The sequence below is a fragment of the Ranitomeya imitator genome, chromosome 2, assembly GCF_032444005.1.
Source record: "Ranitomeya imitator isolate aRanImi1 chromosome 2, aRanImi1.pri, whole genome shotgun sequence".
Taxonomy (NCBI): Eukaryota; Metazoa; Chordata; class Amphibia; order Anura; family Dendrobatidae; genus Ranitomeya; species Ranitomeya imitator.
In genome coordinates, this window is record NC_091283.1 from 334,761,604 (window position 1) to 334,786,404 (window position 24,801).

At 42.9% G+C, this 24,801-nt stretch overlaps 2 protein-coding genes across 3 annotated transcripts in view; one reads left to right on the top strand and one right to left on the bottom strand.

Moving 5' to 3' along the window:
* Positions 1–3,942, bottom strand: part of LOC138663629 (oocyte zinc finger protein XlCOF8.4-like) — a 35,797-nt gene extending 31,855 nt beyond the window's left edge. For both annotated transcript variants that reach the window (XM_069749910.1, XM_069749908.1), the window contains exon 1: positions 3,857–3,942. The gene's annotated coding sequence lies outside the window, so the exon portion shown is untranslated. The remainder of the gene's footprint in view (positions 1–3,856) is intronic.
* A 41-nt stretch (positions 3,943–3,983) lies between these two features.
* Positions 3,984–24,801, top strand: part of LOC138666501 (zinc finger protein 391-like) — a 35,794-nt gene continuing 14,976 nt past the window's right edge. The window contains exon 1 of the mRNA XM_069754716.1: positions 3,984–4,031. The gene's annotated coding sequence lies outside the window, so the exon portion shown is untranslated. The remainder of the gene's footprint in view (positions 4,032–24,801) is intronic.

Sequence of the window (24,801 nt, forward strand, 5' to 3'; positions counted from 1 at the left end):
GACTTCTAATGTCCATTGCTACACCTGTGTCCTGAACCACCCAAATGTCTAGGGGAAAAAAAGGCAAAACACAGTGCAGAGAAAACAAAATGGTCTCAGAACTTCTTTTTTCCCTCTATTGAGAATCATTAGTACTTGGCTTCCTGTACTGTTATGATTAGGCAATTCAGTACCACAGTGAACATAGAGGTCAGAGCACATACAGTGATCTCACAATAATCCAAAAACATAGAACGAGCTCTGAGACGTGGGAACTCTGTTGACCGCAATCCCTAATCCTATCCAACAACACTAGAGGCAGCCGTGGATTGCGCCTAACGCTACCTATGCAACTCGGCACAGCCTGAGAAACTAGCTAGCCTGAAGATGGAAAATAAGCCTACCTTGCCTCAGAGAAATACCCCAAAGGAAAAGGCAGCCCCCCACATATAATGACTGTGAGTAAGATGAAAAGACAAACGTAGAAATGAAATAGATTTAGCAAAGTGAGGCCCGACTTTCTGAACAGAGCGAGGATAGGAAAGGTAACTTTGCGGTCAACACAAAATCCTAAAAACCACGCAAAGGGGGCAAAAAGACCCTCTGTACCGAACTAACGGCACGGAGGTACACCCTCTGCGTCCCAGAGCTTCCAGCAAACAAATAGATAAGCTGGACAGAAGAAAAGTAAACAAAATAGCAAAGGAAAACTTAGCTATGCAGAGCAGCAGGCCACAGGAACGATCCAGGAGGAAAACAAGTCCAATACTGGAACATTGCCAGGAAGCCAGGATCAAAGCACTACGTGGAGTTAAGTAGAGCAGCACCTAACGACCTCACCACATCACCTGAGGGAGGAAACTCAGAAGCCGCAGTACCACTTCCCTCCACCAACGGAAGCTTACAGAGAGAATCAGCCGAAGTACCACTTGTGACCACAGGAGGGAGCTCTGCCACAGAATTCACAACAGGTCCCGATAGGAGGGCTCTTATGTCATCAGGCTCACCTGGGAGCAGTATAGACGAAGCTTGATTTCACAATGGAAAGACCAAGGACAAACAGAACAGGCTGCCTGACCAGAGGCACGGACGCCCTTCGTCAACTGCTGCCCTGAGAGTTTGGTGAAACAGTGGATAGTGCTGGCCTTCCACCTGGGAAGGGGTTGTGGATTTATACTGGAGCCAGGACTGCTGACTGAAGTCTTCGTGACTAGCTGTAATGTAGAACCCCAGTCCCACAGTGTACCTCCTACCCGAAACTTGTACAGAGGGGACCATGTGACTTATACTCGCCACTGGAGTGAGCGAGGATGGTATGCCAAGAGAGTCAAAGATGTGCGCTTGTGGTCGCGCCATCTACGATCACGACTGAAACTGGTAACAGTACTCCGCCGACCCCCGACCCCGGAGGACCCAGCACTGCTACTCCGGCGTGTAGTGTCCTGCTTGCGGGGTCTGCCACCGGCACCGCCGTTCGTACTCAGACCACTAATGACTAGTATGCCTGAGAAACAACCCACAGACGTCAGGACAGCATTGGATGAGAGCACGGAGCCAGACCTTCCCCGGTCAGGAAGTGGTCACTACCGGCTGATGTCCTGTCACCTGCTATAGAAATAAACCTCAAAGACCTGACAAATGTACATAGTTAACTGTTTCCTGCTCTTTTGCTACTTGGACCCGTCCAGGGTTGTTCTAAAAGGGGTCCCTTCGTTTATCCGGGACCCTATTGTTTTTGGCTTGTTTGTTTGCCATCAGTGTTTTAAAAGACTGCCGAATCATGGATGGTGAATGATTCACAAACTGTGTTGTAAATAGTTTGCACCTTCTTAAAGGTGCCCTCTACTGGTGTTACAAAGAAAGAAGGCTTTGTGAAGAGACTGTTTTTGAATACAGCGCAGAAGTTCTTGCTTTCTAATGGACTTGCAGATATAGAGAATCTGCACTACCTCAAAGAGACTTGGTTCCCTCTTAAAGGGAATGTTCACATGTTGCACTTAAGTATAATGTTGCCTTAAGAAAGTTAAAATTGTAATAATGTTGAGATTTAGGAACTGTTAATAATGTTACTAGAGATTGAGGACAGGAAAAGTTGAAAGTCGAATTCCAACATAGTGAACCCGTAGGGGTTAGACAGTCCTCCTGAGAACCATAGAAAGATGGTTGATTGCAACAATGACAGTAGGCCCAGCCAAGGAGCTAGGCGGTCCTGCATTTGTGAAGTTAGAAAATAAAGAAAAAGTTGAGTTTGCATTAAAGTACTTTATAGTAAGCCTTTAGTGGGTTCAGCCTATACGCCCTTAAAGGAGAAGTGAAATTATTGTTCAGAATTTGCACTTAGTAGAATACCCGGCAGGGTACCAGAAGTTATGTATAGTCAGAGTGTTATTTAAAATATTTAACCTTGTTTTCGTTTGTAACATTCAAGTGTCCTCACCTCCCATAAAGGGAAGCATTGTTATATTTTCCTTGCATTTCAAAAATTTGCATGTCTTTTGCTAACATGTATTGTTGTTCTTCTTCCCAGTCCAGGAGTACTGGATTTAACCGGGGGGGGAGTGCAGCGCCCCAGAGACCTGGTCGTTGCAGTAATGTCGCTCTGCCACTAAGGGGAGTGATGGTTCGTCTAATGGCACTAAAGGAGTTCATCTGACCAGGTATCACCAGCACACATTATACTTCACACTCCAGCCACCAGGGGGAGCAAAAGGTTCTATTTATTAGGCCACTCCTCACACTGGTAAAACTAGGTGTTGGATAGGAAGTTAGAGAGAAGCTGACTGGGTTCTGTCCAGGCAACATCCCGTGGCAGGGGGTGTTGCGGGGAAGATTCAGGGGGGTCCCTGTCATGCGTGGGAACCTGGCAGGTACCTAGCGACAAGGCAGAACGTTACGGAGCCGCACCTGCACTACCTTGCGGCGGCATCTAAAGAAAGGACACGAAGCGAAGGATATTGTCGACAGTGAGAAACGAGATCAAGCACAAAGGAGAGCCAGTAGGAGTCGTGCCTGGAGAACGACAACATCCTACTGAGGCGCGTAGCCGGTGACCGGAATACCGAGGAAGTAACTGACTCTATGCCTTACTTCAAATACCGCAGGACAGTTAATTATAGGTTGGCTGTCTACCTTACATCACCTAAGCAGACATAGGGGGCAACCGTGGAGAGGGGCATCTCTAGGGTCCCGGAAGAGCTCAGAGCCTCCCCGTTAAACGGGTGCGTCCTAGCCATAACAAACTTGGGGGACGGAGAATAGAAAGAACGAGAAAGAACTAGAAAGAACGAGAACAGAAGTTGTGAGGACTATCCCGAATGCTCAGCAGGGAAGCACTACAACACACAGGCGTTAGTGGTAGGCAACGATTTCCACCTGCAAAGGGAACTCTGGATGTGCCTTCGGACCGGCCAGTCTCAGACAGCCCTGTTAACAGTGCTCTGGATTGAGGATCCTGAAGTCTTCAGTAAAAGGTAGAGACTGCAACCTTGTGTCCTCGTTATTGACTGCACCTCACACCATCGCCACCTACTCTACTGGGAAGCCCTGGGGATATACTTCACCTGTGGGAAGGTATACCATCTAGCTGCCATCACATCACCCCAGTGGACCCCAAGCAGCGTCAGTCACCCTGACCGAATACCACAGGTGGCATCACGAAACCTTAGACGACTTTCATCATCCCTTTTATGGGACGCCCCTTAGCAGGGTCACGGACCGGGTCCTGCCACCGTGACATCCCCAGAACTGAGCCCGAGCGGACCGATACCGAGTAACCCGCGGCCCTGCGTCTGGGGGCACTCCAATATCACTAACATCTATGAAAGATCTGGGGGGATCCAATCACTTAGTGGGGGAATTGTTCTTTTTGCAATGTTACCTGTTCTTAAAGGAGCAGCACCAGCAGACAAGCTGAAGACTTGTCAGCACAGCAGAGTCCAGCATACACTGAGGCCTCTGATCATGTGTCCCCTTGCTCCTCCCCCTGTGACCTCATCACAGGTCCTGTGGCCACAGAAAAGCTATATATGTGAAGTGCGGCTCTGCGGGTGAAGGTAGGTGCTGGAGATTCCCCATTACTGGGTGCGGGGGACATTAACCCCTTCAGCACTGAGGCTCTTTGGGGGTCTCTGTGTGGTGTGAACAGTGACGTAACATATAGGTGTAGCTAGGGATTTGTTGCGGGGGCGAAGATTCAGAATACAACAAAGACACATTTCACTTCTCATAATCCAGCCCCATCACCATCTATTCCCAACCTGCACAAACTCCTCATCCTGCTGATACCTCAATACTGAGCCGCTGCTGCCATATGTGTCCCTATTACTGCCCCTGATACCCCAATACTGAGCCGCTGCCATATGTGTCCCTATTACTGCCCCTGATACCCCAATACTGAGCCGCTGCTGCCGTATGTGTCCCTATTACTGCCCCTGATACCCCAATACTGAGCCGCTGCTGCCGTATGTGACCCTATTACTGCCCCTGATACCCTAATACTGAGCCGCTGCTGCCGTATGTGACCCTATTACTGCCCCTGATACCCCAATACTGAGCCGCTGCTGCTGTATGTGTCCCTATTACAGCCCCTGATACCCCAATACTGAGCCGCTGCCGTATGTGTCCCTATTACTGCCCCTGATACCCCAATACTGAGCCACTGCCATATGTGTCCCTATTACTGCCCCTGATACCCCAATACTGAGCTGCTGCCGTATGTGTCCCTATTACTGCCCCTGATACCCCAATACTGAGCTGCTGCCGTATGTCTCCCTATTACTGCCCCTGATACCCCAATACTGAGCCGCTGCTGCCGTATGTGTCCCCATTACTGCACCTGATACCCCAATACTGAGCCGCTGCTGCCGTATGTGTCCCCATTACTGCACCTGATACCCCAATACTGAGCCACTGCTGCCGTATGTGTCCCCATTACTGCACCTGATACCCCAATACTGAGCTGCTGCTGCCGTATGTGTCCCCATTACTGCACCTGATACCCCAATACTGAGCCGCTGCTGCCATATGTGTCCCTATTACTGCCCCTGATATCCCAATACTGAGCCGCTGCTGCCATGTGTCCTTATTACTGCACCTGATACCCCAATACTGAGCCTCTGCTGCCGTATGTGTCGCTATTACTGCACCTGATATCCCAATACTGTGCCGCTGCTGCCGTATGTGTCCTTATTACTGCACCTGATACCCCAATACTGAGCCGCTGCTGCCGTATGTGTCCCTATTACAGCACCTGATACCCCAATACTGAGCCGCTGCTGCCGTATGTGTCCCCATTACTGCACCTGATACCCCAATACTGAGCCGCTGCTGCCGTATGTGTCCCTATTACTGCCCCTGATAACCCAATACTTAGCCGCTGCTGCCGTATGTGTCCCTATTACTGCCCCTGATATCCCAATACTGAGCCGCTGCTGCCGTATGTGTCCATATTACTGCACCTGATATCCCAATACTGAGCCGATGCTGCCGTATGTGTCCCCATTACTGCACCTGATACCCCAATACTGAGCCGCTGCTGCCGTATGTGTCCCTATTACTGCACCTGCTCTATGGTTCTCTGCACCCTCTAAATTCTAAACAACTCTCTAGAATATACTAATGCCGGGTGCAAGTGCCCTAGAAAACAGTGCCCACATTGTGCCCCCTAGAAAGTAATATTGCCCTGTGTGCCCCTTTGACAGTCACAGTAACCTTAATTCCCCTATAACAATAAGTGCCCACTTTACATTTAATAATGTCCTGAGTCTCCCCCTGTACAGCTCCCCTATACACAGTATGATTCTCTCTTATACACAGTCTAATGCCCCCTCACTATATAGTACCCACACAGTATACTGACCCCATAGTATCCCCAAAACTGTTTGATAGCTCCAACACTGTAATCTCCACAATGTATGATAGCCCCCATAAAGAATAATGCACTGGACAATCCTCAATATAGCCCTCAATATAGTATAATGCACTCCCCATAGGCCTCCAAATAGTATAATGCACTCCCCCATAGGAAGATTCTATAGTATAATGCAGCCCCCCATTAGGCAGCAGACTCTATATAGTATACTGCAGCCCCCCCTAGGCAGCCTCTATAGCATAATGCAGCCTTAATATAATGCACCCCCCTAGGCAGACTCTATAGCATAATGCAGCCCCTATTATAATCCACACCCAATAGGCAGCCTCTATAGTATAATGCAGCCCTTAAAGGGAACCTGTAACCAGTTTTGGCCTATATAAGTTACGGCCATCACCTTTCAGGGCTGATATACAGCATTCTATAATGCTGTATATCTGCCCCCAACCAGACCTGTAAGAGAAGAAAAAGAACTTTTATTATACTCACCTGCATGGCGGTCCGGTCCAAGGAGTGTCGCAGGCTTTGGTCCAGCACTTTGAATCATTGTGCCCTTAAATCACAGAGATATATCACACAAAATAGTTAATAAATAACATCTCTCACATGTATACTTTACATCAGCACAATGGTGAAAACATAATTTTTTTTGTTAGGACGTTATAAGGGTTAAAAGTTGACCAGCAATTTCTTATTTTTACAACAAATTTACAAAACAATTTTTGTAAGGACCACATCACATTTGAAGTGACTTTGAGGGGCCTATCTGACAGAAAATACCCAAAATTGACACCATTGTAAAAACTGCACCCCTCAAGATGCTCAAAACCACATTAAAGAAGTTTATTAACCCTTCAGGTGCTTCACAGGAACTGAAGCAACGTGGAAAGAACATTTAACTGTAGTCACAAACATGATCTTTTAGCACCATTTTTTTTTATTTTCACAAGCGTAACAGGAGAAAATGTACAACAAAAGTTGTTGTGCAATTTTTCCTGAGTAGGTTGATACCCCATATGTGGGGGAAAACCACTGTTTGGATGCATGGCAGGGCTCGGAAAGAAAGGAACACAAAATTGACTTTTAGAACACAAAACTGGATGGAATTGAGAGCGGACGTCATATCACATTTGAAAAGCCCTTGATGTGCCTAAACAGTGAAAAAAAAACATAAGTGACCCCATTTTGGAAACTACAGCTCTGGCAAAAATTAAGAGACCACTGCACAGTTTTATAAAAATAAGCTTCTCTACATGTCTGACAGCCATTCCATTCCAGTGTCAGTTGAATTCCAACCAGAGTACACCTAATTCTACTTAATGTGCTTCTGATTAGGTGATCACCTGAACCAAATCTTATTTAACGAAAAAAAGTATAAAAAACACTGCTGTGATGTTTACAATCCTCTTGCAATAGGACAAGCTGGATGGAAAAACAAGAGTAATATCCCAAAAGTAATAGGAATGAAAAAATAACTTTTAACCATCCAAAGGAGTTGTAAAGAAAAGTCTAGAGTCAGGAAAAGAAGGGCTCAGTTCTGGCTTTACTTGCAGAGGGATACAGTGTGCGTCATGTTGCATCCATCCTTAAAATTTCTAAGACGGCTGTCCATTACAACAAGGTCAAGCAGCAGAAATTGGGGACAACAAAGCTACAGACCAGCAGATGGCGAAAACAACTCTCCACTGACCGGGAAGACTGCCATCTTATTCGAATGTCACTCAGCAACCGCAGGATGACATCAAGTGACCTACAAAAGGAATGGCAAATGGCAGCTGGGGTGAAGTGCACAGCAAGAATAGTTTGTAACAGGCTCCCAGAGGCAGGACTCACGTAAAGCTAGAAAAAAGCCTTTCATCAATGAGAAGCAAAGGAGAGCCAGGCTGAAGTTTGAAAAAACCCATAAGTATTGGACCATAGAGGACTGGAGTAAGGTAATCTTCTCTGATAAGTCTAATTTTCAGCTTTGCCCAATACCTGGTCGTCAAATGGTTAGACGGAGACCTGGAGAGGCGTACAAGCCACAGTGTCTGGCACCTACTGTGAAATTTGGTTGAGGATCGGTGATGATCTGGGGATGCTTCAGCAAGGCTGGAATTAAGAAGGTTAATCTTTGCAAAGGATGTATGAATCAAGCCGCATACAAGGTTATCCTGAAAAAAACAGTTTACTCCTTCTGCTCAAGCAATGTTCCACCTACTCTGAGGACTGTTTTTTCCAGCAGAAAAATGCGCCATGCCACACAGCTAGGTCAATCAAGGTGTGGATGAAGGACTACCACATCAAATCCCTGTCATGGCCAACCCAACCTCCAGACCTGAACCCCATTGAAAACCTCTGGAATTTAATCAAGAGGAAGATGGATAGTCACAAGCCATCAAACAAATAAGAACTGCTTAAATTTTTGTACCAGGTCACCCAAAAGCAGTGTGAAAGACTGGTGGAAAGCATGCCAAGACGTATAAAAGCTGTGATAAAAAATCATGGTTATTCCACAAAATATTGATTTCTGAACTCTTCCTGACTTAAAACAAGAGTATTGTTGTGTCTAAATGATTATTAACTTGTCTTTTTTGCATTATTTAAGGTATGCAACCAGTGTATTTTTTGTTATTTTGACAATTTCTCATTTTCAGAAAATAAATGCAAAATTTATTGCTTATAACTTCGGATACATGTTGTCAGTAGTTTATAGAGTAAAAGAACAATTTACATTTTACTCAAAAATATACCTATAAAGAGAAAAATCAGACAAACTGAAAATGTTGCAGTGATCTCTTAATTTTTGCCAGAGCTGTATACTACTAATAAAACCATTATCAGGACAAAACTGCAAGCAATATTAAAATAAATAAATATATTTTTTGAATTAAGTGATATTGATTATTTGAATAATAGCTGTTTTAATCTGAAATTCACTTAGCAACATCATATCGAGACTGTGAACTTACTAGATATTAGTTTATCTGGCCATGCAGATTAAATATTATCTGTTATACCGTATAAAAAAAATTCTCGGAGATAATAGTATTTTACAAGCTTCCTCTTGTCATGCCTGTTATGTAATCAATAATCATCCAATTGGTGAGATGATTCACCCAATGGAAGATCTATCACTGTTCCTTCTACGCTCCCTAGATACACTTCTCTTTTTTTGCTTGGATACTCCATAAGTGACCCCATTTTGGAAACTACAGTACATCCCTCAAAGAATTTATCTAGAGGCATAGTTTTATAGTAATGATTATAATGTTTTTAGTTTTACTAGTGTATGAATTTATAATGTGGTGTTATGTGTAAGATGTGTGGAGTACATCAGATTGTAAAAGTGTGTTGTGTCAACAGGGTAAAATCAAATTTTATTAATTTGTGGACATGTGGTATGCTTTGAAGCAATCCTTAATTCAAAGACCACGTTTCTTAGGGCAGGTTTCACAATGGTAAGTTGTGTCCTTTTGGATTCCCCTCTTGGAGTATACTCTGCACCGCTTTTGTGATCTTCCTTTCTTCACAGTTTGGGGAACCGGTCCTGGAAAATGTTGACCTGGGACAATACAGGCACTCTAAGTTTCAGAAGAACCGGAACCCTCACCTACCTGAGTGCCAAACATTAAGACCTTTGATGACTACCTCCTGAAACTGAAGGAAGGTCCCCGTATTGCCTGCAGATCAGAACAGCACAAAAACATTGTACGGTGCCATCTATACAATGTGCACAGCCAATTTTTTGTACCATACTTTAGCTTCTCGCATGGCGCTGTACGGTTGGAGGATCTGATCTGAGAGATCTACACCCCATGTACCGATTGTAATCCAGGATACAATCTGGCTTTGGGATTTGTGTTGTGGTTCCACGAACAGTGCCAAGGGAGCTGTTGTCACGGTGTATGGTGGTGAAGATTAGGACATCCCTTTTGTCCTTATACAGGGTGGAGCGCGGTAATTTGCTTTTTTGCACTGCATGCTGTGGCGGCACTGTCGGTCGAAGAGAGGGGAGAGTGGGTGTGGCTTACAGTGGCTGATGGGAGATTTGTATTCCTCTGCCTTTCAGTTGCCATCATGCAGTGGACACGTGAGGAGAGGTCATTTTGTGTTGAAGCGAATTTTTCAAATGCCCACTCGATCATTGCAGTGCAGCGTGCTTTTCGTTTACAATTCGCTGTTCCTCCACGCGGACGTGTTCCTGGACGGCAATCAATTGTAAATTGGGTGAATGCATTCAGAACAGCAGGGAATGTGTCATGTGTACGAAGGGGACCTGAGAGAAGGATTACAACACCACAAAACATCGAGAGAGTTAGAGCAGCAGTATTGCAATCTCCGAAACGCTCTGCTCGGAAGCAATCATTTGCTCTTGGCATTTCAAGACGTTCTCTCCACCGGATTCTTCATGATGAACTGAATTTTCACCCGTATAAAATGTGCGTGGTCCAACATTTGTCAGTATGGGACTATTTGACACGGCGGACCTCTTGTGAAGACATGTTAGCAACAATACCCCGTGACGCAATTGTGTTTTTTTCTGATGAGGCACATGTTCACCTCATTTTCACTGTGTGGTGCGCCATATCACGAGTAGGCATCATTGGTCCTTACTTTTTTCAGGATAATGGTCGTGCCATAACTGTGAACTCCGAACGGTACTTGTCTATGATACAGGATTATTTTCAGCCGGCTCTTGAGGCAATGGAACTAGAGGATACATGGTTCCAACAGGATGGTGCCACTGCACACACAGCGAGGGTTACCATGAATTGTTTGAGGCAAATGTTTCCTGGACGGCTTATCTCTTTGAGGGGAGATGTGAACTGGCCAGCACGCTCACCAGATTTAGCCCCATGCGATTTTTTCCTTTGGGGTTACCTGAAGTCTAAGGTGTATATCAACCGTCCCAACACCTTGGAAGACCTAAGGAACAATATTGAAGCTGAAATTGGCAGAATACCAGTGGACATGCTTGTTAGAGTTCATGAAAACTTCAGAAAACGTATGCAGCAGTGTGTGGATAGCGAAGGTCGACATTTGCCAGATACACTATTTAAAACCATGTAATTTAAAAATTCCATTACTGTTCAGTATAATTAAAATATAAAATAAATTTTTCTAATGATCATAATTTTTTTATTTCATTCCCAAATCAGCAAATTACCGCACTCCACCCTGTACTTGGCCACCAGCATGTTGTTTTTGCATTGGGCTCGGCTTTCGCCTTTTCTCAGTGAGGTTTCCCAATTAATTGGTTAGACAGGCGTTTCTAATTTTTTCACATGGTGCCGCAGGCAGCTGTACTTCTGACAGAGAGGTCGTTGAAGAGGGGGATGCAGGTGTGAAAGTTATCAGTGTAGAGGTGATAACCCTTATCCAGCAGTGGGTGCAGCAATTCCCACACAATTTTCACACTCGCCCCCAGGACAGGGTGGCATTCAGGGGGGTTAATCTTGGTGTCCTTTCCCTTGTAGACCCTAAATCTGTGGGTGTACAGTTTAATTCCATACCTGGACCTCTTACTGGGCAGGTATTGGTGAAATTTTAGCCTCCCTTTGAAATGAACCAGAGATTCATATATAGTGATGTCCCTTTGGAGGTTGTACGCTTCAGCAAATTTTCTGCTGAAGTGTTCAACTACCGGCCTAATTTTATATAAACGATCAAAGTTTGTATCGTCTCAGGGAGGACACTGCGCATTATCATTATAATGCAATCATTTTTGTATCTCTTCAAATCGTGTCCTTGTCATGGCCATACAGAATACCGGTACTGTAGAAAATATCAGTATTCCAGTATCACCGAAGCTCTAATTTTCAGATTATGCCCATATGCAGCACAATTCCCCAAAATTTCATCATCTCTGCTGCATTTACAGGGGTCCATCTGGCGTATGATGACGTGGGATTTTGGGTGAAAAATAGATGGGCATACAAGTTTGTCTGGGCCAACATAAGATTTATTATTTCTTCACTGAAAAACAATTTGAAGAAGTCAATTTCAGTGGGGCCAGTGGTGTCAAACTGGATTCCTTAGCTGCTGCTGAAATCCAGAATGACCGGCTGATAATTTTCAGAGGGTGCAATCTATGTGGAATCGATTGTTGGAGGGATTGCCTGGGTCCTAGGGTGCCTTGCTGGGGGTCCTTCCTAACTAGATAGGGAGGAAGACTAAAGGAATGTGGGATCTTCCTCACTGGTTGAATCTGTATTAGAGGCAAGGAAAGCATATGCCTCCTCTGGTGAATAGCGTCTTGACGAATGGGCCATTTTTATTTTTTCTTTCAAAACCCTGGGAATGTGTGTAAGTGGTGCTTTATACATGTAATGTGTGGAGCTTGTGTATAGGATGCTATTTATCGTATATACTCGAGTATAAGCCAACCCGAATATAAGCCGACCCCCCTAATTTTGCAACAAAAAACTGGGAAAACTTATTGACTCGAGTATATACCTAGGTTGGAAAATGCAGCAGCTACCGGTAAATGTCAAAAATCAAAATAGATACCAATAAAAGTAAAATTAATTGAGACATCAGTAGTCCAAATAATAGAAAAAAGAAAAAAAGAACAGCGCACTCACCGGTGATGCTTTGGTAGCTTTATTCAGACATCATAACAAACGTTGCAGGGAGGGTAGTGAAACACACACAGACGACGGCCGTTTCGTGCTAATAGCACTTCAACAGGTCCTGTGACGGAAGGAAGCAGGGCGGGCATATATACACAGAGAAATCTCATAACCCCTCCTACCTCCTGAAGCGTCACCATGGCTACATGGCCACGATCGAAAAAACATGTGAAATACAAAAAACAATGTGCAATAAAAACAGAAATTTAAAAACAATTACAAAGCCACAAAATACCTAACTAGTTTGTACAAAGGAGCAATGTCATAAATTGTTACAGAAAGACCGACATATCAATTTTCTCATTGAAACCAATTGGTCCCGAGGCACCAGCGCGCAGAATCCATCTAGCCTCATGTCTAAGCAAAAGACGATCAAGGTTCCCCCCTTGTTGAGGTAAGAAAACTCTCTCCAAACCAGCAAAGCGTAAAACCTGCGCATTACCCGCATGTACTTCTCTCAGATGTTGAATTAAACGGGGCACCCCTTTCCCCGTACACATGGAATTAAAGTGCTCTCTAACACGAACAAACAAAGGACGCACTGTCTTGCCAATATAGAAGAACCCACACGGGCAAAACAACACATAGACAACGTTTTTAGTCCTACAGGAGATGAAGTGCCGAACTGTATGAGAAATTGGGCCCACTCTAATGGAATTCCCTGTTAAGTGGTAAATACAGAAGTTGCAATGACCACACTTGTGATTGCCTTTAGGTACCCCTGTCTGTAACCAATTGCCTGATGGAGACACGATCCTATTACGGACCAAACAATCCCTGATGTTCCTGCTACGCCGACAGGCGAATAGTGGTCCTCTCTCAATGATATCTTTTAAGTCGGGGTCTTGGGCTAATATTTGCCAATTTTTTCTGACCGCAGACCTAATCGTAGTGTCCATTGGACCATACTTGAAACTGAATATAAATTTTTTTCCTTTTTTCTCTTTGTTCGCTTCATATGGGACCGTGTTAGTTGCTCTTTCAAGAGCTGTATTTAATACAGACCGGGGGTAACCTCTCCTTTCAAATCTGCTGTATAAATCCTGTGATTGCTCAAGGAAACCAGTAGCACTATTATTTATTCTTCTAACCCTCAAAAACTGGCTGTATGGTAAAGCCAATTTGGTATATGGGGGATGGGCACTATTAAAGTGAAGGAGGGAATTGGACGCGGATGGCTTACGGTATACTTCTGTTATCAATTCACCAGCGTTAACCCTTAAGCTCACATCCAAAAAAACTAATTTAGATTCTCCAAAACAAGAAGTAAATTTCATGTTCATGGTGTTGGACAGCCCCAGGTGCCCCACAAACTTTGTGAAAGACTCCCGGTCCCCGTCCCACACCATGAACATATCATCAACGAACCTAACATAGAACTTGATGTGCTTTAAAAAGGGGTTGTTAGAGGAGTAGATATACCGATCCTCAAATACAGACAGATAGAGGTTAGCCAGGGTACATGCGACCGGAGTACCCATGGCTGTACCCTCTATCTGTCTGTACCACATATTATCAAATTTAAATGTATTGTTTTTTAAAATAAATGACAAACCCTCACATATGAAAGAAATGGTATTCACGTCTGTAGGAGTATTACTAAGTACCTCTTTAATTGATTCTGTGCCTAAATCCTGTGGTATCCTGGTATACAGGCTTTCAATGTCGATCGAAGCCAAGGAGAAGTTCTCCTGCCAATCAAATCCCCTTAGAGCCTTTAAGAAATCCTTCGTATCTTTTATATAAGAAGGTACATCACGCAGAAGGGGCCGTAACAGCCAGTCTAAATATGCCGACAAGGGTTCTGTGATAGAGCCAACCCCGGACACAATAGGGCGTCCCGGGGGCTCTACCAGGGATTTATGTATTTTTGGTATGTGATACCAATGAGGTTTTCTGGGAAATTCTGGATACAATTTTTCCGCTTGTTTTGAAGACAATGTACCTCTTTCAACATAGCCCCTTAAAAAGGAGCGTAACGAGGTCTGAATCTTAAATGTGGGATCTTCTGTTAACATTTCATACGTACTGGTGTCTAATAATTGTCTCTTAGCCTCTTGTATATAATAATCCCTGGTGAGTAACACTATATTTCCACCCTTGTCAGCCCCACGCACTATTATGTCTGAGCGTGCCTGTAACTCTTTCAAAGCTATAAACTCGACCGGTTTCAAATTACTCAAGGGTTTTTTGTATATTAAGGCTTCTACATCTTTTATGACTTGAGCCTCAAAGATGTCTACGAGGTTGCCTGGGGACACAGGGGGGACATATGTAGATTTTACACCTCTCATAAAGGGTGCAGAGGGGGCAGTATTCTCAACGTTAATAGACAAGGGAGTATCTGTAAGACTCAACAACAATTCTACATCCTTCTGTATGTCATCCGAAGGATCTTTTGACAAGGTAAAGCCCAAAGGGCCAATTTTACATGGTTTTTCTCCTGGATAATCTACCAACCTGTCTTCTTGCGTTTTATTTAAACGTGCAGATACCGCAAATGATTTACACAGATGGATCTTCCTGACTGCCTTATACAAATCCACCTTGAAATCGACAATGTTAAATTCCTCAGGCAAACAATAATTGAGGCCCTTAGATAAAACAGATAAATGCACCTCATTTAGAACAAAGTCAGTTAAATTAACCACCGTATTGCACGTATCGTCTATTGTAATGGTCTCCAAGAGACCTGTTTCCTTTTTCGACTGTTGTAGCCTGCCGTTTCTCCTACCCCCTCGACGCGTCCTGCGTCTAAAGGGGATGCTGCATTGTCTGAATGGTGATTAGAAGTCATAGATCCAGATGGTCCTCCCAAATCTTCTGTGGCACTGGAGTCGGAATCCGTTGTCAAATAATCTTTTTTGTTGTAATACCGGTTTTTCTTCCATGTGGGTCCTCTTTTGAAATTCTTTCTTTTTGGATATTGCTGTGTGTTCTGTGATTGAGCATATTTGTTCCAAGTGAACGCTCTGCCGGTTTCAAAATCACATTTATCCCGGATAAACTTATCCCGTTTTCTTTGTTTTATATCATTTTGTAATGACACCAATCTTAGATTTAGTCTTTTATTAACTGATGTCCATTGTGATTCGGATAATCTCGTTTTCAATTCATCTTTAGTTTTGCTGAGCTCCAATGTAGTAGATTCATAATTGATAATGTTTTGTTTCAAAACTAACTGTAACAAATCCTGTGAACATTTTAAAAGGATCTTTTCCCATTCTTTAATGAATGGTTCATTGTCTTTGAACTGGGACATTTGTTTTATAACTCTTAAGCCACGTGGGACTCTCCCACATTCCATATAAGACTTTAAAGAGTTATTCGTCCAAAAGAGGTTCACTTCTCTTTCTGCGACATTAAACAGTTTGTACTCCAGGGTTTTTGTGCTTAATGAAAAAACATCTTCCTGTAATTCACATTCCGAAAAAAATGTGTTCACATTTTCCCTCCCTGCTAGGAGTCCGTCTGGCAAGGCTGCGGTATCAGACTCCATAATGGGAGTAAACCGGCAATAGTTAATTAGCGAAATCAGCTGATGGAGCACATAAAAGGAGTCTCAACAAAGCGTGCTAGATGTGTGAAATAAAGTCCAGACAACTTATGCAAAAAATATAAGCAAAAATATATACATCTGCACTGCTAGATGAGTTGGACCCTGGTGCTTTCCTTACGCTGTGAACATATACCGCATAGAACCTAAAGGAGCCAGATTCTACCACCCGGGGTGCCGCTGTTGCCACAGTTCAATGAAAGTCCAAATAATAGAAAAAAGAAAAAAAGAACAGCGCACTCACCGGTGATGCTTTGGTAGCTTTATTCAGACATCATAACAAACGTTGCAGGGAGGGTAGTGAAACACACACAGACGACGGCCGTTTCGTGCTAATAGCACTTCAACAGGTCCTGTGACGGAAGGAAGCAGGGCGGGCATATATACACAGAGAAATCTCATAACCCCTCCTACCTCCTGAAGTGTCACCATGGCTACATGGCCACGATCGAAAAAACATGTGAAATACAAAAAACAATGTGCAATAAAAACAGAAATTTAAAAACAATTACAAAGCCACAAAATACCTAACTAGTTTGTACAAAGGAGCAATGTCATAAATTGTTACAGAAAGACCGACATATCAATTTTCTCATTGAAACCAATTGGTCCCGAGGCACCAGCGCGCAGAATCCATCTAGCCTCATGTCTAAGCAAAAGACGATCAAGGTTCCCCCCTTGTTGAGGTAAGAAAACTCTCTCCAAACCAGCAAAGCGTAAAACCTGCGCATTACCCGCATGTACTTCTCTCAGATGTTGAATTAAACGGGGCACCCCTTTCCCCGTACGCATGGAATTAAAGTGCTCTCTAACACGAACAAACAAAGGACGCACTGTCTTGCCAATATAGAAGAACCCACACGGGCAAAACAACACATAGACAACGTTTTTAGTCCTACAGGAGATGAAGTGCCGAACTGTATGAGAAATTGGGCCCACTCTAATGGAATTCCCTGTTAAGTGGTAAATACAGAAGTTGCAATGACCACACTTGTGATTGCCTTTAGGTACCCCTGTCTGTAACCAATTGCCTGATGGAGACACGATCCTATTACGGACCAAACAATCCCTGATGTTCCTGCTACGCCGACAGGCGAATAGTGGTCCTCTCTCAATGATATCTTTTAAGTCGGGGTCTTGGGCTAATATTTGCCAATTTTTTCTGACCGCAGACCTAATCGTAGTGTCCATTGGACCATACTTGAAACTGAATATAAATTTTTTTCCTTTTTTCTCTTTGTTCGCTTTATATGGAACCGTGTTAGTTGCTCTTTCAAGAGCTGTATTTAATACAGACCGGGGGTAACCTCTCCTTTCAAATCTGCTGTATAAATCCTGTGATTGCTCAAGGAAACCAGTAGCACTATTATTTATTCTTCTAACCCTCAAAAACTGGCTGTATGGTAAAGCCAATTTGGTATATGGGGGATGGGCACTATTAAAGTGAAGGAGGGAATTGGACGCGGATGGCTTACGGTATACTTCTGTTATCAATTCACCAGCGTTAACCCTTAAGCTCACATCCAAAAAAACTAATTTAGATTCTCCAAAACAAGAAGTAAATTTCATGTTCATGGTGTTGGACAGCCCCAGGTGCCCCACAAACTTTGTGAAAGACTCCCGGTCCCCGTCCCACACCATGAACATATCATCAACGAACCTAACATAGAACTTGATGTGCTTTAAAAAGGGGTTGTTAGAGGAGTAGATATACCGATCCTCAAATACAGACAGATAGAGGTTAGCCAGGGTACATGCGACCGGAGTACCCATGGCTGTACCCTCTATCTGTCTGTACCACATATTATCAAATTTAAATGTATTGTTTTTTAAAATAAATGACAAACCCTCACATATGAAAGAAATGGTATTCACGTCTGTAGGAGTATTACTAAGTACCTCTTTAATTGATTCTGTGCCTAAATCCTGTGGTATCCTGGTATACAGGCTTTCAATGTCGATCGAAGCCAAGGAGAAGTTCTCCTGCCAATCAAATCCCCTTAGAGCCTTTAAGAAATCCTTCGTATCTTTTATATAAGAAGGTACATCACGCAGAAGGGGCCGTAACAGCCAGTCTAAATATGCTGACAAGGGTTCTGTGATAGAGCCAACCCCGGACACAATAGGGCGTCCCGGGGGCTCTACCAGGGATTTATGTATTTTTGGTATGTGATACCAATGAGGTTTTCTGGGAAATTCTGGATACAATTTTTCCGCTTGTTTTGAAGACAATGTACCTCTTTCAACATAGCCCCTTAAAAAGGAGCGTAACGAGGTCTGAATCTTAAATGTGGGATCTTCTGTTAACATTTCATACGTACTGGTGTCTAATAATTGTCTCTTAGCCTCTTGTATATAATAATCCCTGGTGAGTAACACTATATTTCCACCCTTGTCAGCCCCACGCACTATTATGTCTGAGCGTGCCTGTAACTCTTTCAAAGCTATAAACTCGACCGGTTTCAAATTACTCAAGGGTTTTTTGTATATTAAGGCTTCTACATCTTTTATGACTTGAGCCTCAAAGATGTCTACGAGGTTGCCTGGGGACACAGGGGGGACATATGTAGATTTTACACCTCTCATAAAGGGTGCAGAGGGGGCAGTATTCTCAACGTTAATAGACAAGGGAGTATCTGTAAGACTCAACAACAATTCTACATCCTTCTGTATGTCATCCGAAGGATCTTTTGACAAGGTAAAGCCCAAAGGGCCAATTTTACATGGTTTTTCTCCTGGATAATCTACCAACCTGTCTTCTTGCGTTTTATTTAAACGTGCAGATACCGCAAATGATTTACACAGATGGATCTTCCTGACTGCCTTATACAAATCCACCTTGAAATCGACAATGTTAAATTCCTCAGGCAAACAATAATTGAGGCCCTTAGATAAAACAGATAAATGCACCTCATTTAGAACAAAGTCAGTTAAATTAACCACCGTATTGCACGTATCGTCTATTGTAATGGTCTCCAAGAGACCTGTTTCCTTTTTCGACTGTTGTAGCCTGCCGTTTCTCCTACCCCCTCGACGCGTCCTGCGTCTAAAGGGGATGCTGCATTGTCTGAATGGTGATTAGAAGTCATAGATCCAGATGGTCCTCCCAAATCTTCTGTGGCACTGGAGTCGGAATCCGTTGTCAAATAATCTTTTTTGTTGTAATACCGGTTTTTCTTCCATGTGGGTCCTCTTTTGAAATTCTTTCTTTTTGGATATTGCTGTGTGTTCTGTGATTGAGCATATTTGTTCCAAGTGAACGCTCTGCCGGTTTCAAAATCACATTTATCCCGGATAAACTTATCCCGTTTTCTTTGTTTTATATCATTTTGTAATGACACCAATCTTAGATTTAGTCTTTTATTAACTGATGTCCATTGTGATTCGGATAATCTCGTTTTCAATTCATCTTTAGTTTTGCTGAGCTCCAATGTAGTAGATTCATAATTGATAATGTTTTGTTTCAAAACTAACTGTAACAAATCCTGTGAACATTTTAAAAGGATCTTTTCCCATTCTTTAATGAATGGTTCATTGTCTTTGAACTGGGACATTTGTTTTATAACTCTTAAGCCACGTGGGACTCTCCCACATTCCATATAAGACTTTAAAGAGTTATTCGTCCAAAAGAGGTTCACTTCTCTTTCTGCGACATTAAACAGTTTGTACTCCAGGGTTTTTGTGCTTAATGAAAAAACATCTTCCTGTAATTCACATTCCGAAAAAAATGTGTTCACATTTTCCCTCCCTGCTAGGAGTCCGTCTGGCAAGGCTGCGGTATCAGACTCCATAATGGGAGTAAACCGGCAATAGTTAATTAGCGAAATCAGCTGATGGAGCACATAAAAGGAGTCTCAACAAAGCGTGCTAGATGTGTGAAATAAAGTCCAGACAACTTATGCAAAAAATATAAGCAAAAATATATACATCTGCACTGCTAGATGAGTTGGACCCTGGTGCTTTCCTTACGCTGTGAACATATACCGCATAGAACCTAAAGGAGCCAGATTCTACCACCCGGGGTGCCGCTGTTGCCACAGTTCAATGAAAGTCCAAATAATAGAAAAAAGAAAAAAAGAACAGCGCACTCACCGGTGATGCTTTGGTAGCTTTATTCAGACATCATAACAAACGTTGCAGGGAGGGTAGTGAAACACACACAGACGATGGCCGTTTCGTGCTAATAGCACTTCAACAGGTCCTGTGACGGAAGGATGCAGGGCGGGCATATATACACAGAGAAATCTCATAACCCCTCCTACCTCCTGAAGCGTCACCATGGCTACATGGCCACGATCGAAAAAACATGTGAAATACAAAAAACAATGTGCAATAAAAACAGAAATTTAAAAACAATTACAAAGCCACAAAATACCTAACTAGTTTGTACAAAGGAGCAATGTCATAAATTGTTACAGAAAGACCGACATATCAATTTTCTCATTGAAACCAATTGGTCCCGAGGCACCAGCGCGCAGAATCCATCTAGCCTCATGTCTAAGCAAAAGACGATCAAGGTTCCCCCCTTGTTGAGGTAAGAAAACTCTCTCCAAACCAGCAAAGCGTAAAACCTGCGCATTACCCGCATGTACTTCTCTCAGATGTTGAATTAACCCTGCTGTTCTGTTCGGTCTGGGGAGACCTATTTTGAACTTTGGTATTTTTTGGGGTGTTCAAGATGCGGTTCTGAAACTTGTGGTTGATTGACTTAAATGAGGATGGGTCGGTCGGCCACGGGTTTCAGAGCCGCATCTTGAATATTTTAAAGAATATTGAAGTTCAAAGTCGGTCATTTTTGACCAACAGAACAGCAGGGTTAAACGGGGCACCCCTTTCCCCGTACGCATGGAATTAAAGTGCTCTCTAACACGAACAAACAAAGGACGCACTGTCTTGCCAATATAGAAGAACCCACACGGGCAAAACAACACATAGACAACGTTTTTAGTCCTACAGGAGATGAAGTGCCGAACTGTATGAGAAATTGGGCCCACTCTAATGGAATTCCCTGTTAAGTGGTAAATACAGAAGTTGCAATGACCACACTTGTGATTGCCTTTAGGTACCCCTGTCTGTAACCAATTGCCTGATGGAGACACGATCCTATTACGGACCAAACAATCCCTGATGTTCCTGCTACGCCGACAGGCGAATAGTGGTCCTCTCTCAATGATATCTTTTAAGTCGGGGTCTTGGGCTAATATTTGCCAATTTTTTCTGACCGCAGACCTAATCGTAGTGTCCATTGGACCATACTTGAAACTGAATATACATTTTTTTCCTTTTTTCTCTTTGTTCGCTTTATATGGGACCGTGTTAGTTGCTCTTTCAAGAGCTGTATTTAATACAGACCGGGGGTAACCTCTCCTTTCAAATCTGCTGTATAAATCCTGTGATTGCTCAAGGAAACCAGTAGCACTATTATTTATTCTTCTAACCCTCAAAAACTGGCTGTATGGTACGGTTTACTCCCATTATGGAGTCTGATACCGCAGCCTTGCCAGACGGACTCCTAGCAGGGAGGGAAAATGTGAACACATTTTTTTCGGAATGTGAATTACAGGAAGATGTTTTTTCATTAAGCACAAAAACCCTGGAGTACAAACTGTTTAATGTCGCAGAAAGAGAAGTGAACCTCTTTTGGACGAATAACTCTTTAAAGTCTTATATGGAATGTGGGAGAGTCCCACGTGGCTTAAGAGTTATAAAACAAATGTCCCAGTTCAAAGACAATGAACCATTCATTAAAGAATGGGAAAAGATCCTTTTAAAATGTTCACAGGATTTGTTACAGTTAGTTTTGAAACAAAACATTATCAATTATGAATCTACTACATTGGAGCTCAGCAAAACTAAAGATGAATTGAAAACGAGATTATCCGAATCACAATGGACATCAGTTAATAAAAGACTAAATCTAAGATTGGTGTCATTACAAAATGATATAAAACAAAGAAAACGGGATAAGTTTATCCGGGATAAATGTGATTTTGAAACCGGCAGAGCGTTCACTTGGAACAAATATGCTCAATCACAGAACACACAGCAATATCCAAAAAGAAAGAATTTCAAAAGAGGACCCACATGGAAGAAAAACCGGTATTACAACAAAAAAGATTATTTGACAACGGATTCCGACTCCAGTGCCACAGAAGATTTGGGAGGACCATCTGGATCTATGACTTCTAATCACCATTCAGACAATGCAGCATCCCCTTTAGACGCAGGACGCGTCGAGGGGGTAGGAGAAACGGCAGGCTACAACAGTCGAAAAAGGAAACAGGTCTCTTGGAGACCATTACAATAGACGATACGTGCAATACGGTGGTTAATTTAACTGACTTTGTTCTAAATGAGGTGCATTTATCTGTTTTATCTAAGGGCCTCAATTATTGTTTGCCTGAGGAATTTAACATTGTCGATTTCAAGGTGGATTTGTATAAGGCAGTCAGGAAGATCCATCTGTGTAAATCATTTGCGGTATCTGCACGTTTAAATAAAACGCAAGAAGACAGGTTGGTAGATTATCCAGGAGAAAAACCATGTAAAATTGGCCCTTTGGGCTTTACCTTGTCAAAAGATCCTTCGGATGACATACAGAAGGATGTAGAATTGTTGTTGAGTCTTACAGATACTCCCTTGTCTATTAACGTTGAGAATACTGCCCCCTCTGCACCCTTTATGAGAGGTGTAAAATCTACATATGTCCCCCCTGTGTCCCCAGGCAACCTCGTAGACATCTTTGAGGCTCAAGTCATAAAAGATGTAGAAGCCTTAACATACAAAAAACCCTTGAGTAATTTGAAACCGGTCGAGTTTATAGCTTTGAAAGAGTTACAGGCACGCTCAGACATAATAGTGCGTGGGGCTGACAAGGGTGGAAATATAGTGTTACTCACCAGGGATTATTATATACAAGAGGCTAAGAGACAATTATTAGACACCAGTACGTATGAAATGTTAACAGAAGATCCCACATTTAAGATTCAGACCTCGTTACGCTCCTTTTTAAGGGGCTATGTTGAAAGAGGTACATTGTCTTCAAAACAAGCGGAAAAATTGTATCCAGAATTTCCCAGAAAACCTCATTGGTATCACATACCAAAAATACATAAATCCCTGGTAGAGCCCCCGGGACGCCCTATTGTGTCCGGGGTTGGCTCTATCACAGAACCCTTGTCAGCATATTTAGACTGGCTGTTACGGCCCCTTCTGCGTGATGTACCTTCTTATATAAAAGATACGAAGGATTTCTTAAAGGCTCTAAGGGGATTTGATTGGCAGGAGAACTTCTCCTTGGCTTCGATCGACATTGAAAGCCTGTATACCAGGATACCACAGGATTTAGGCACAGAATCAATTAAAGAGGTACTTAGTAATACTCCTACAGACGTGAATACCATTTCTTTCATATGTGAGGGTTTGTCATTTATTTTAAAAAACAATACATTTAAATTTGATAATATGTGGTACAGACAGATAGAGGGTACAGCCATGGGTACTCCGGTCGCATGTACCCTGGCTAACCTCTATCTGTCTGTATTTGAGGATCGGTATATCTACTCCTCTAACAACCCCTTTTTAAAGCACATCAAGTTCTATGTTAGGTTCGTTGATGATATGTTCATGGTGTGGGACGGGGACCGGGAGTCTTTCACAAAGTTTGTGGGGCACCTGGGGCTGTCCAACACCATGAACATGAAATTTACTTCTTGTTTTGGAGAATCTAAATTAGTTTTTTTGGATGTGAGCTTAAGGGTTAACGCTGGTGAATTGATAACAGAAGTATACCGTAAGCCATCCGCGTCCAATTCCCTCCTTCACTTTAATAGTGCCCATCCCCCATATACCAAATTGGCTTTACCATACAGCCAGTTTTTGAGGGTTAGAAGAATAAATAATAGTGCTACTGGTTTCCTTGAGCAATCACAGGATTTATACAGCAGATTTGAAAGGAGAGGTTACCCCCGGTCTGTATTAAATACAGCTCTTGAAAGAGCAACTAACACGGTCCCATATAAAGCGAACAAAGAGAAAAAAGGAAAAAAATTTATATTCAGTTTCAAGTATGGTCCAATGGACACTACGATTAGGTCTGCGGTCAGAAAAAATTGGCAAATATTAGCCCAAGACCCCGACTTAAAAGATATCATTGAGAGAGGACCACTATTCGCCTGTCGGCGTAGCAGGAACATCAGGGATTGTTTGGTCCGTAATAGGATCGTGTCTCCATCAGGCAATTGGTTACAGACAGGGGTACCTAAAGGCAATCACAAGTGTGGTCATTGCAACTTCTGTATTTACCACTTAACAGGGAATTCCATTAGAGTGGGCCCAATTTCTCATACAGTTCGGCACTTCATCTCCTGTAGGACTAAAAACGTTGTCTATGTGTTGTTTTGCCCGTGTGGGTTCTTCTATATTGGCAAGACAGTGCGTCCTTTGTTTGTTCGTGTTAGAGAGCACTTTAATTCCATGCGTACGGGGAAAGGGGTGCCCCGTTTAATTCAACATCTGAGAGAAGTACATGCGGGTAATGCGCAGGTTTTACGCTTTGCTGGTTTGGAGAGAGTTTTCTTACCTCAACAAGGGGGGAACCTTGATCGTCTTTTGCTTAGACATGAGGCTAGATGGATTCTGCGCGCTGGTGCCTCGGGACCAATTGGTTTCAATGAGAAAATTGATATGTCGGTCTTTCTGTAACAATTTATGACATTGCTCCTTTGTACAAACTAGTTAGGTATTTTGTGGCTTTGTAATTGTTTTTAAATTTCTGTTTTTAT